General features: G+C 36.3%; 1 pseudogene; it reads right to left on the bottom strand.

Moving 5' to 3' along the window:
* Window positions 1-8,911: 8,911 nt before the first annotated feature.
* On the bottom strand, window positions 8,912-9,030 carry LOC120581698 (uncharacterized; annotated as a pseudogene).
* Between the last annotated feature and the right edge of the window lie 3,234 nt (window positions 9,031-12,264).

Below are 12,264 nucleotides of genomic sequence, written 5' to 3'. Positions count from 1 at the left end.
CTCCCAGAGGCTGGGAAGTGAAATGGGCTTGTTTTAGGTATAATGGGAGCTTTTTTCTCGGGCCATTCACTTGGCTCTACTGAATCTTCCCGTTCATGGCTGGTGCAGAGAGGTACTGTCAACAGGTAGTGCTTAGAGAAGTGCTTAGAGATACTGGGGAAAATCTTGCATTCTCCTTCTCTCACAATTAGATGTCCTGCAACTTGAGCCAGCTCTTCTACCTGGGGCTGTAGGGGTGTCTTCAAGTCCTGCCCTTTATCCCTATCCCTTTGTCAGCAACAAGGATCCTCAGAACTGAGAACATGTGTGAGATGAGGCTGACAGTAAACTCAGGATCTGTGAGAGAAGCCAGCCAGTCCTAGGAATAATATATCCCATAATGCTTGTCATTCTGCAACCCTGGGACCCAGCCATATTTCACTTCTTAACCCTCTTCGGTCTGGGACCAGCAACGCTGGCTGTGAGTCAGGTTGATTGCCTTATAGCTCCCCGATAAAGCTGGAGGAGTGATAATTGGGGGAAACCAGGGCTTCTTTCCAGCCATCACACCTCTATCCACTGCCTTTTACTCTGTCTTCCTTCATTCTAGGAAATTATGTTGTCTGCAGGGTTGTGGCAGGTGTAAGATCTTTGAACAATGAAACAATTGTTCAGTTGTGTATCTGAAAGAACTTGGAGAATCCTTGGCTCTGTTTTTACATCAAAATCTGCCTAAATTTCCTGGGAAGGAGAAAGGGGCATCTGATTTTAGGTTGTGAGCAAATAGGGAAACTGAGGCTGGAAGGTGAAGTAATTGTGGGTGTGGTGGAGATAAAAGGCGAGTCCTTGTCTCTGACAGTCAGTCTTTGAGCATAAACTCATGCTCCCTTTCTCACACTTAAGAATTAGATAACAAAGAAGCAAGCGAGTATACTTAGTGTGACTGAATTCTCTGAAGAAGTTTTTCAGGGCTAACTTGTTAAGAAGTGGACATTTGTACACTATGAATAGGAACCTACAGCCATATGGGAAAAAATTAGTAGGTAGAAACTTCTAAAAGAGAATTGAAGCAGAACATATCCTGTAGACTCTGAGAGCTGAGGGTAACAAAATTCCAAAGGTAAATGAGTTACTTGGGAAGTTCTGTGGAGCCAGTGATCGATCTGATTTGAAACATAATTTAGTTGTAAGTATTAGTCCTCTCACCTTCATGGTTGAACTTCACAGAATGAGATTCTGGAAGTTGAAGGGAATGAAATTTTACTCCATTTTATATCTAATCCTGGGAAAGCGGCTCTTTTTCTGTGACCCAGTTTAACTGTCTTGAAATAGAATCACCCTGAATTCGAAGGAAGTTTTTGAGAGTGATAAGCTCACTCTAAGTATTTAAAGGGTGGAGGTGGTGTTTAAGTTTCTGATAATATTGTCTGAAGTGTCTTGAAATTAACTTTGTCTATAGGATAAAGGTCTCCTCATCCTGGTCTTACTTACCCTTCCCAACCCCAACCATAATCCTCCCTGTTCGAGATCTGGCCCTCAGATTTATCACAGAGAACAAAGAAAGACCAAGAAGAAAAGGAAGAATAAAAATTAGGAGGCTTCCAGGTTGAATTTGCAATCATAACATGTATTTATAGGATGAATTAGATAATACACGTGAAAGTGCTTTGTAACATGTTAACGTGATAATCAAAGGGATTTTGCCCCTCAGAAGAATAGAAACTATGTTCTATTCACTGGACCCCCAGTGCCCAGTTGAATGTCTGGCACATAGGCCTTTAAAGAAAAAAAAAGCAAATTTTTATTATTGGGAAAGTTTAATTATCCGAAGGTAGAAAGGCTAGTTTAATGCACCTCCATGTACCCCGCTTCAAGCTGTTATCAATGTGTTACATAGCATTTAAGGAATGCTTTTGGAAGGAAGGGAATTTGGCAGTTTCTTAGGCATAATTTACCCTATTCTCCTTTTCTTTAGAAGATTATAATCAATTTGAACAATAAAATCAGAAAATCACATTTCCTATGCTTCTTATTAAGTTACTCACATTTGAGAAAAACAGAGGTGACATTCTTAGGGACAGTTTTCATTCTGGGTTAATAAAAGGACTGTAAAACATCTTGATTTTATAAAGAGTAGTACCTCAAGCTGATTATTTGCTACTCATGCTGATGATTGATAGTTTGTCCAGCCTCAGAGTTTTTCAAAAAATTTAGCATGGCTGATGGGTATTGAGAGGTGACTGGAAATCATACTAATCCCTATGGCTGGCTTGTCCAGCTATTTGGCTCTCTGCTTTGATTGTGATATGGTTAGACTAGAGCTAAGGTCTCCATGTTTCTTAATATTTCCCTCTTATCTTTGACCCTTGTCCTGCAGGTTGGTTTTTTTTATCTCTAAGGACACAGATAATAGGCAGGCAAGTCTGATATATTTGCCTGAACAGTCTTCTGGTAGTTTTCAACCTTGTTTTCCAGGAAGACCAGGATGGCGAAAAGCCCTCCAGTGGTCCAGATTGAGTTGTGGATGTAGCTACGAGGCAGTGAGTGTTTGGGTAAGTCACTTCCCTTTGGGGTTTCCACTTTTGGATAAAATAAGGCTTTTTGGTATAGTGATATAGTGGATAAAATGTAGCCTTTAGAGTGAAAGAGACCAGTGAAAAGGACCAGGGTTTGAATTTCATCTCAATATGTTTCTCATATTTGTCATCTGTAAAAGGGGTTGTTTTAAAGCAAAAAATATATTTTAAAGCCCCTAGTGCAAGGGTGGCACATAAACGAGTGCTCGATATATAGTAGCCAGTCTAATGATCAAAATGAGGAAGTTGCAAGCAGGAAAATAGGCAATGGTGATGGTTAGGTAATTCACTGAATAAGAAATATAGTCAGTCTCAATTGTAACTGGGGAAATGCAACTTAAATGACGTGTACCACTGTTTTTGCTTATCAAATTGGCAAAAGTAAAAGTATACATAATATCCATGGTTAGTGGAAGTTTAAGCAAATAATCATTCTCCTACACTGTTCATAAAGCCTCTTCCAAGGTAGGTTTAGTAACATCCATCAAATTTTAAATGCGTTAATTTTTAACTCAGCAATTTTGTTTTTTTGGAATCTGTTATACACAAAAATACACAAGTATGCATTTCTTACACTACTGTCTTTAAAAGAGAAAACTGGCAACAACCTAAATTTACTTATATAGACAGATTTCTATGGATTATGATGTATAAATAGCATATGATGGTACATCGTGGTATGATCTCATTTATATTAAGAAAAATAATTATGTGAACATGTGCGTTTTATAATTGTGTGAAAAGAGGCCTGGGAGGATATATCTCATAAGGTTTACTTCCAGGTAAGGGAATAAAATACAGGGTAAAGAGAGAATTTTGCTTTTTATTCTTTATTCTTCTAATTTTTTAAAATTTTCCTGATGACTATATATTATTTTCATGCAGCAGGTCTTCAAATGATGTCATTTTGTTCAATGTCATTTTATTATAACATTAATGAGAAAAAAAATATTGATTCCTACCAGAACCACTGTGTGGAGCTTGCATGTCTTCCCATGTTTGTAAGGGTTTTCTCCCACATTCCAAAGATGGGCATGTGAGGTGAATTGGTGAGTTTATATTGTCCCAGTCTGAGAGAGTGAGTGTGTGTGTGTGTGTATGAATGAGCCCTGTGGTGAAAGGGTGTCCTGTCTAGGATGGGTCCCATCTTGCACCCTGATCTGCCTGGATAGGCTCCAGCCCTACCCGAAACCCCGAAGTGGAATAAGCTGATTGGAGAATAATTGTCTTACTTGTTTTTTGTTAATCTTTCTTAAATGTGTGCATAGCTCACATTTATTTCAATGTCGAATATTAGAAGTGTTTGGCATCTTTATTTAGAAGTTTGGTGATGTTTTTGTGACCAGAAATATGCTGTAGGAATTTAACTCCTGTTTATATCAATCGATCTATGGTAAAATTGTTTTATTTTAATACATCATTTTGCTTAAAATCAGTTTCCAGGAACCTACTGATGACATTAAGTGAGGACTTACTGTATTTGAAAAAAAAATGATAAAAAGGGTAGTGGTGTGAATCAGACCATGTTTCAGTCCCTCTGTGAGTACTTGTTTTGATCTGGCATCATAGTTGGGTATAGCCTAGCACTTTTAGGTCTGGAAGGATGGGAACAGCTTCTATGTAAGAAGCAAAACTTCCTCTTCATGGTTTGGAGCTTGGATTGTTAGACCAGTGAACTAAAGTGAAGTCTTGAAGATAGCAGGACTTCATGGGAGTGAGGGAGAGGTGTTTCATGGGAGTGAGGGAGAGGTGTTTCAGGAAATGTTTTGCCCAAGTTGTGCTGTTAAAAAAAGAAAGAAAAAAAAAGTCCTGGGCTCTTTTGGAAGAGTCAAAGCGATCCTGGAGTTGCAGTATCTCAGAATCCAAGACTTCTGTGCTGGCACAGAAACTTCCATATTCATCTGTTTATCTCTTTGCTTCCTATCAGGCCAGCATGTCAGATTTTATCAGATTCCTAATAATGAAATTCCTCTTTAGGTCTCAGGGAGCTTTCTTGCCTTACAGGTGCCCACTAACTTCTCTGTGGTTTTACACACTTAGCTTTTACCACTGTGTATAATATTTGGGTGAGAAAACAGATAAAACCTTTTATTTAAAATAAGAATGAGGCTGAAAGAAGGGGGATCTTGTTTTCCTGTTCATGGGTAGCTTGCCCCAACTCTTAAAAGAGATTACATGGAGTTAAGAAAATCATCACTTTAATATCCTTCAGAACTCCCTGATTTTTAGATTGTAGACAGAGGGGGAGTAGTGCTGAAGTACTGGCAAAGGTCTGTATGGAGTGCAATGGTACTACATTTCATCACATTGCTGAATATTTTAACATTTACAATTGTGAACAATATCTACATAAGAATATATTATGTAACTATATTATGTATACTCTATATAATATACTTTTATATATACATAGTTTGAAGAGTAATTATGAAAAACAAATCCCATGTACCCTCTACCCAGCTTGAGAAGTAGAATATTACAAAACCTCTGAAGGTCCTTGGTGGGGCTTCCAGCACTGTGGTGCAAATCAGGTGCTGCACAGGGGTCTTTGCCAAGAGGAGCAGAGAGCTCCTTCTGGAGGATGGAGACTTTTCCTTGGGTACAAGGGCTCTGTCTGTTGCTAGGCTGTGGGCTTACTGGGCTGTCATCTTCTAATTCATCTGCCCAGAGAACGATCCTTTTTCTAGTTCCCAGAGAGGTGACTTATAGGCTAGTGTAGCCCTGTCCTGTGGGATCCCACCTATATGCTTCATATCCTCTACTAGAAGTAACAATTATACTGAATTTTGGATTATTCTCTTATTTTTCTTTAGCATTTTACCACACATGTATGTATCCCTAAATCATCTACCTCTCTTTTTTTCTTCCTAAAAATGCCATTTGCCATTGAATTAGTTTTTCAATATTGCTCTAAAAAATTGCCACAAACTTAGTGGCTTAAAACAATACAAATTCATATGTGGGGCAAGGGCCAAAAAAGAAGTCTCTGCACTTTCTGCTCAATTTTGCCATGAAGCTAAAACTGCTCTAAAGTCTATTTTTAAAAAAAGGCATTAAGTACTAGCATTAAGGGAAGCTGGGAACACTCTGTACAATCTTTGCAACTTTTCTACAAATCTACAATTATTCCACACACAAAAAACACAACACAAATTTATTATCTTACAGTTCTGTAGGTCAGAAGTCTGATTTGGGTCTCACTGGGCCAAAATCAGGGCTCTAGGGAAAAATCTGGCTTATGGCCTCCTTCTCTTTTCAAAGACAGTAATGCCAGATTAAGTCAATCTCACATCTAATTACTCCAACCTCTTTTGCCTTTCTCTTCCATTTATAAAGACCCTGTGATTACATTAAGCTCACCTGGATAATCTCCCTAGCTCTGGATCAATTGATTAGCAACCTTAATTTCCTTTTGCCATGTAACCAACCTAACATATTCACAGGATCCAGGGAGTAGAATGTGGACATCTTTGAGATGTCATTATTCTGCCTACCATAGCCACCTCTGTGTACTCCTTTGCCACATGCTTCGTTCTGCTCATCATCTAAAAAACTATTGTTCTTTTCTTTTCTTTTTTACAAATAGCTCACTCCATATTTGTCAAGTCTGAGTTGTTTTCTGAGCAAATGAGAAGAATAAAGACCCTTATTTTGATATATTGACAGTGTTTGAACACAAAATGACTATTAAATATATTCTCTGGACATTAAACTATGGGCATGTATCAATATTTCTAAGCTGAACTTCAGAAGCAAATAAGGTAACTCAGATATTACCACTTAAGCTCCCCACTGTTTCCAACTTTTAAAGTTGAAAAATGAATGCAAGTCAAAAAAGGGCAGAAACTATAAATGTACAATATAAAAAAGAATTCTAAAGCAAATGCTTGTGTAACCACCACCCAGTTCAAGAAATAAGATGTGACAACACGCCTTCCCCAAAGTTTCCCTTGTGGTCTTTGTGTATCACATATCTACTGTCTCCACATCTCTGTCAAAACTTGGTACTAGATTTATTAGATTTATTAATTTCAGCTCTTCTAGTGGGTGTATGATGGTGATTGTATTTCATTTTACTTTGCTTTTTCCCTGGATAATAATATGGTTGAATATTTATTCATACATTTATTGGCCATTTGTATTTCCCCTTATTTGCAGGATTTATAAAAAATGGGGTTTTCTTGGTGCAATTTCTTTGGATTGTCTTTTAAAATTTTTTAAATTGATTTCTCGGAGTACTATATCTAATATGGATAACAGTACTTTTTTCAAGTTGGATATTTTGTAACTGACTTTTCCAGTCCTTTGCCTTGAATTGTCACTCTTTTTATGGTGTCAGATATAATGCAACTGAATTTATCAATCTTTTCCCTATGGTGAAAGAGTTTGTGTTTTGTTTAAGAATCACGAAGACATTCTTTTATATTATCTGTTTTAAAAAGCTTATTTTAAAATACTTTTTATTGTGTAATGTTCATATAGAAAAATGCCCAAAACAAAGATATACACAGCTCAATAATAACTTAATACAAACACCCATGTAACTACCACTCAAATCAAGAAACAGAACACTGTTTAACACTCAGACAACCCACTCTTTCCCCTCCTCCCAAAGGTACTACTACCATGACTTCTATGTTAATCACTTCTTGACCTTTTTTAAAAATATATTTTCCACCTAAATATGTAACCCTAAATATGATGGTTTAGTTTGCTTTTGGGGGAGAACAATTATGTTTAGTTTTAATTAAAAAATCATAGAGAATTAAAAAAAATTTTTTCAAGTATAAAATACATATAGAGAAGTGTACGAATCATAAGACAGCTGGATGAATTGTCCTGAAGCAAATATACTCATGCAGCTACCTCCTAGGTTAAGATACAGAACATTCCCCCATGATCCTTCTCTCAATCACTAACTCTTTCCTTCCCAAAAAAGGCTTCTCTTCTTAACTGAAATCCTGACTTCTAAATCCAGAGTTTAGTTTTCCTTGCTTTTGAAATTTTTTAAATGGAATCATACAGTATGTGTTTGTGTTTGGCTTCTTTCATTTAAATTATTTTTATGTGGTTCATCATGTTGTTGCTTGTAGCTGTAGTTTGATCATTTTCATTGTTGTATAATATTATATGGTATAAATATACTAGAATTTATTATTCATTATTCTATCATTGATAGCTACTTAAGTTTACATTATGAAAAACGTGGAAATGTATATTTTGTCTTTCAATGCCTATGTTCACACATTTTATTGGGTATGAGCAACACTGATGAAGTTTAGGGTATGTTTATATTAAACTATTTTGAAAAAATATATATACTCTTAATCTTTTTTTTAAATTTAACCTTTCTGTGTTCTTATGTTTTAATTATGTCTGTAGTAAACATTTAGCTACATTTAAAAACTTGTTTGACATTTTTTGCTTTTCATTGAAGAATTAATATATTTACATTGATTGTAATTACTAATATATTTGGATTTATTTCCTCTATTTTTTTACTATTTTTTCTGCTCCTAAAATTTCTTATCTATTTTTTTGGATTAAGTGCCTCCCATTCTATTTTATCATCTGTAATAAACTGGAAGTTATATACAGTTTTATTTTAGTGATTACATAGAAATTTTGACATATTTAACTCAACTAATTATGACTTTGATATATTTAGCATCCCCTTAAAGTATTATAATACTCCATTCACCCTCTCCCCATATATGTGACTTATTCAGTAATAGTTGAATTTAGACATTATTGCTATTAATTTAGACAGCCAATGTTCATTTAGATTTATAACATGTTTACAGTTTTCTTTGGTCACCAATACTTCTTGCATTTTGGAACTTCCTCCTGTAATTACTTTCCTTTTTCCACATGTATATCCTTTGGCATTACCTTTAATGAACATCTATTGGTAGTACGTTTTTTTTAATTTAAATTTTATCTGATTCTTCAAATCTTGTATTATCTGAAATGTTTTTATTTTGTCTCATCTTTAAAATGTACTTTAACTGGGTATAGAATTTGGAGTTGATGGCAATTTTCTCTTAACATTTTGAAGATATATTCTGATGTCTTCTGACTTCCATTATTGCTACTGAAAGGTCAGCTATCAGCCAAATTGTCATTTCTTTGAAGATTAATCTGTCTTTTCTTGCTGCCTGATTTTAGAATCTCTTCTTTCCCTGATGTCCTGAACTTTCACAGTGAGTCAACTAAGTGTGGATTTCATTTTATTTTCTTTAAATTTTTCTTGTGTGTGTGTGTGGGGGGGGTGGGGCGAGGCAACCCTTGGTTGACTCTCACAGATTGCAAGGACCTTGTCAGCTTATGATCCCTTATTTTAATTTATTTTTTTACACCTACAGCACCTAGTCTTCCTAGGTGGTCTCCTATCCAAGTACTAATCAGGCCCAACCGTGCTTAGCTTCTGAGATCAGATGGGATCAGGCGTGTTCAGGATAGCATGGCAGTAGACTCCTTCTATTTTCCAACATGGCAATTTTTGGTATTCCAGAATTTAGGTTATTTATCAATTCTGGAAAATGTTTAGCCATTATTTCTTTGAATGTTGCCTTTCTTCCATTCTCTCTAATATCTCCTTCTTGAATCCTTTTTAGACATCTGTTGAAACTTCTTACCCCACTGTCAATGCAATTCAACTTCTCTTTCATGTTTTCCCTTTCTTTTTCTCTGTGTGTTATATTGTGCAAATTCTTCAGATGATCTTTCAGTTAACTAGCTGTTATATCTGATGGTTAACCTGTCTTTTGAGTTTCTAATTTCAATTATCATATTTTTTATTTCTGTAAGTTCATTTGACTCTTTTTCAAATTTGCCTGGTCAATTTTGCTAATCTCTTATCCCTTTGTTATCTTTATTTCCTATAGTTCCTTTAAAAAATATTATATATACTGAAGAAAAAACTGTTTCTCTTAACTCACACCACTTCTGACACCAAATGTGTGGGTTTTGCACACCCAAAATTCTCCAATTCTCTGTGAACACCAATGGAGTTTCCTACAATTTAATTCAATTCTGACACTAACCACCTGGAGTTAGCACAGACCCAAAGGTTAAAGGCTCAGTTCCACAAGACTGCCTCCCACTTCAGATACCAATCACAAGTAGTGGGTCTATGGGTTACCCACACTTCTGACCCTCTTCTCAGGTTAAATAATTTGCTTATAATGGCTCACAGAACCCAGGGAAACACTTTACTTTCTATTATTGGTTTATTATAAAGAATATTGTAAGGGATACAAGTGAACAATTAGATGAAGAGGTATGTAGGATGAAATCTAGAAAAGTCTTGAGCTCAAGAGCTTCTGTCCCTGAGGCTTTTGGGGTGTACAATTGTCCCGGTTCATGGGCCTATTCACCACCCCAGAAGCTCATCAAATCTTATTCAAGAGTTTTTATATAGCTTAATCTCCACTCCCCTCCTTTCACTGGAGGTCAGGGGCGGAGCTGAAAGTTCCAACCTTCTAATCATTTGGACTTTCTGGCATCAGCCCCTTCCCGAGGCTAGCTAGGGACAACACCTTAAGTCACCTCATTAGCATAAACTCAGGTGTGATAGAAAGGGATCTATTATGAATAGCAAAATATACTCCTCTCACCTCTATCACTCAGTAAATCACAAGGGTTTTAGGAGGTCTGTACCAGGAACTTGAGACAAAGACAAAATACATATTTCTTATTATATCACAATATCACACATATACCTTCTTTATATTCTGAAATAGAATCTGAAATATCTGAAATAGAATATTTGTAGTCATTGCAGGTATTATTATGAAATTCATCATTTTCTTGTGTTTTTTTGTGTTTTAATTTTTTTGTGTTTTAATTTATTATCAAGTCATACTTTTTGGAAACTTACTTGTAGCATTTCCAGAGAGGATTTACTTTTGCTTATATGAGATGCCTGGGGGCACTAAAGTGATCACTTTTATAGTTTTCAGCTCAGGGTTTTTCTATGTCACACAGTTAGTGTGAAATTCTGGGTCCTCGCAATATGTTTGCAAACTTGTTTAGGAATTCTCAGAGAAGAGTTTTATTTTTTTCTATTCCATCCATAGTTAACGTGAAGACAGTCAGATATCCTTACCTTTTCCCCTGTAGGTTTTTCCTTGTTCTCACACTGAAGATATAGACCTTCCGAGTCTTAGTTTTGGGGGGGTTGCCAATGTGATCTGGGCAAGCTGCTAGGGGCCTAGAGAATATGGATGCCCTGTTTAACCTAGATAAGGTCACAGAGACTGTCCAGATAAAGTGACACCACACTTACGCTGAACTTAGGCTCATTGAACAATAAGTGGGAGTCTGCCATGCTACGGGCATAATTATACTGTGTTCACCACCAGGCAGGAATCACGCCTAGTGTGTTCACTGCTGTGTCTCCAGCACTTAACACAGAACCTGGCACATACTAGGAACCCAATAAATATTTTTTAAATGTATGAATAAGAAGTATCAAAGTATTCCAGGTGGAGGAAAACAATTATAAAGCAAACAAGAAGAAACAAATAGTTAAACCTTATTAAATAACAAATTTGGTTGAACTAAGGGCCATTTTTTTTCAATGACTGTTTTTATGGTACTTGTTTTTTGTAAGAAACTTATTTAGGATACAGACAGTGCCATGCTTTAATAGGGATAATAAATCACATCCATAATAACTATACCAGTTCTCCCCTGTGTACACAGTTTGGTTTCTCTCTCACTATGAAAGCCTAAAATAAGAGTGTGAGCCTTCATGCTTCAGAGCATCTCTGCTGATGAGCTTGAGGATTGGGAAAACACTAAATGCTTCTGCAATCATCACATCCTCGTCTTTAGTGGAAAGAGCAGTCAGGTGTAAATGTTTGGCAAAAATATGGTTGTACACAGTTAGATTGTAACCTACAAATATTTGGGTTGTCAGTTTGTTGCAGAAGGTGTGGTCCCAGTGGAAGGAGTTTGAGAAGGAGCCTGACTAGTCAGATGGTAGGAAGGCCCAAAAGCCGAAGGCCTCTAAGGAAGAGGTAGGGTATGCCAAATGGTGAGATGCTCTTACCTGGATTTTTGGATAAAGGGGCAGTGGAAAGCCCATGATTTTGTGATGGTCATAATCTCATTGAATCCCTGTGCACTTTTTTCTTCCCCTTACATAGATACAGGGAGAGGGAAGAGGAGAAAGGGATAGCTTGTTAAAAAAAAAAAAAAAAAAAACAATGTAAGTTCTGACTGTGGAAAAAATATCTAGTTGATTACGGGAATTTAATCAAGAAGCCAAAACAACTTAGTCTTATAGCTGATGATCTCATTGGTTTATGTTGTTGTCATACACTGAATTTCAAATTATCAAGCCGAAAAATGTGGACTTGGCAAAGATGACAGTTACTGTCAATTGTTCCAGCTCTCTAAACTGGATGACATTGGTGGCTGCATGAGTGAATATAGAAGCTGAAATCAACATTATGTTAACTTTGGTTCTATTTCAAAAATATTTGCATTCCAGAGATATGTATGATGAAGGTTTTCCAGGGCAGAGATCATGATTATATACCCTAACATAGTGCTTGGCCCATAGTAGTTGCTCAAGAAACATGTGTTGAATAAATAAATGGCATAAAGGTTACTTTGGGTTGCTGAGATCAGAACAGTATTTGCCATTATTTTGGATGTTGGCGTGGGATTTGTACACCCTGTAACAGTTTCTTCTCTT

Source organism: Pteropus medius, unplaced genomic scaffold (genome assembly GCF_902729225.1).
Source record: "Pteropus medius unplaced genomic scaffold, Ma_sr-lr_union100, whole genome shotgun sequence".
Classification (NCBI taxonomy): Eukaryota; Metazoa; Chordata; class Mammalia; order Chiroptera; family Pteropodidae; genus Pteropus; species Pteropus medius.
The sequence above is the reverse complement of the archived record's forward strand: the minus strand, read 5'-3'. Positions and strand labels throughout refer to the sequence as shown.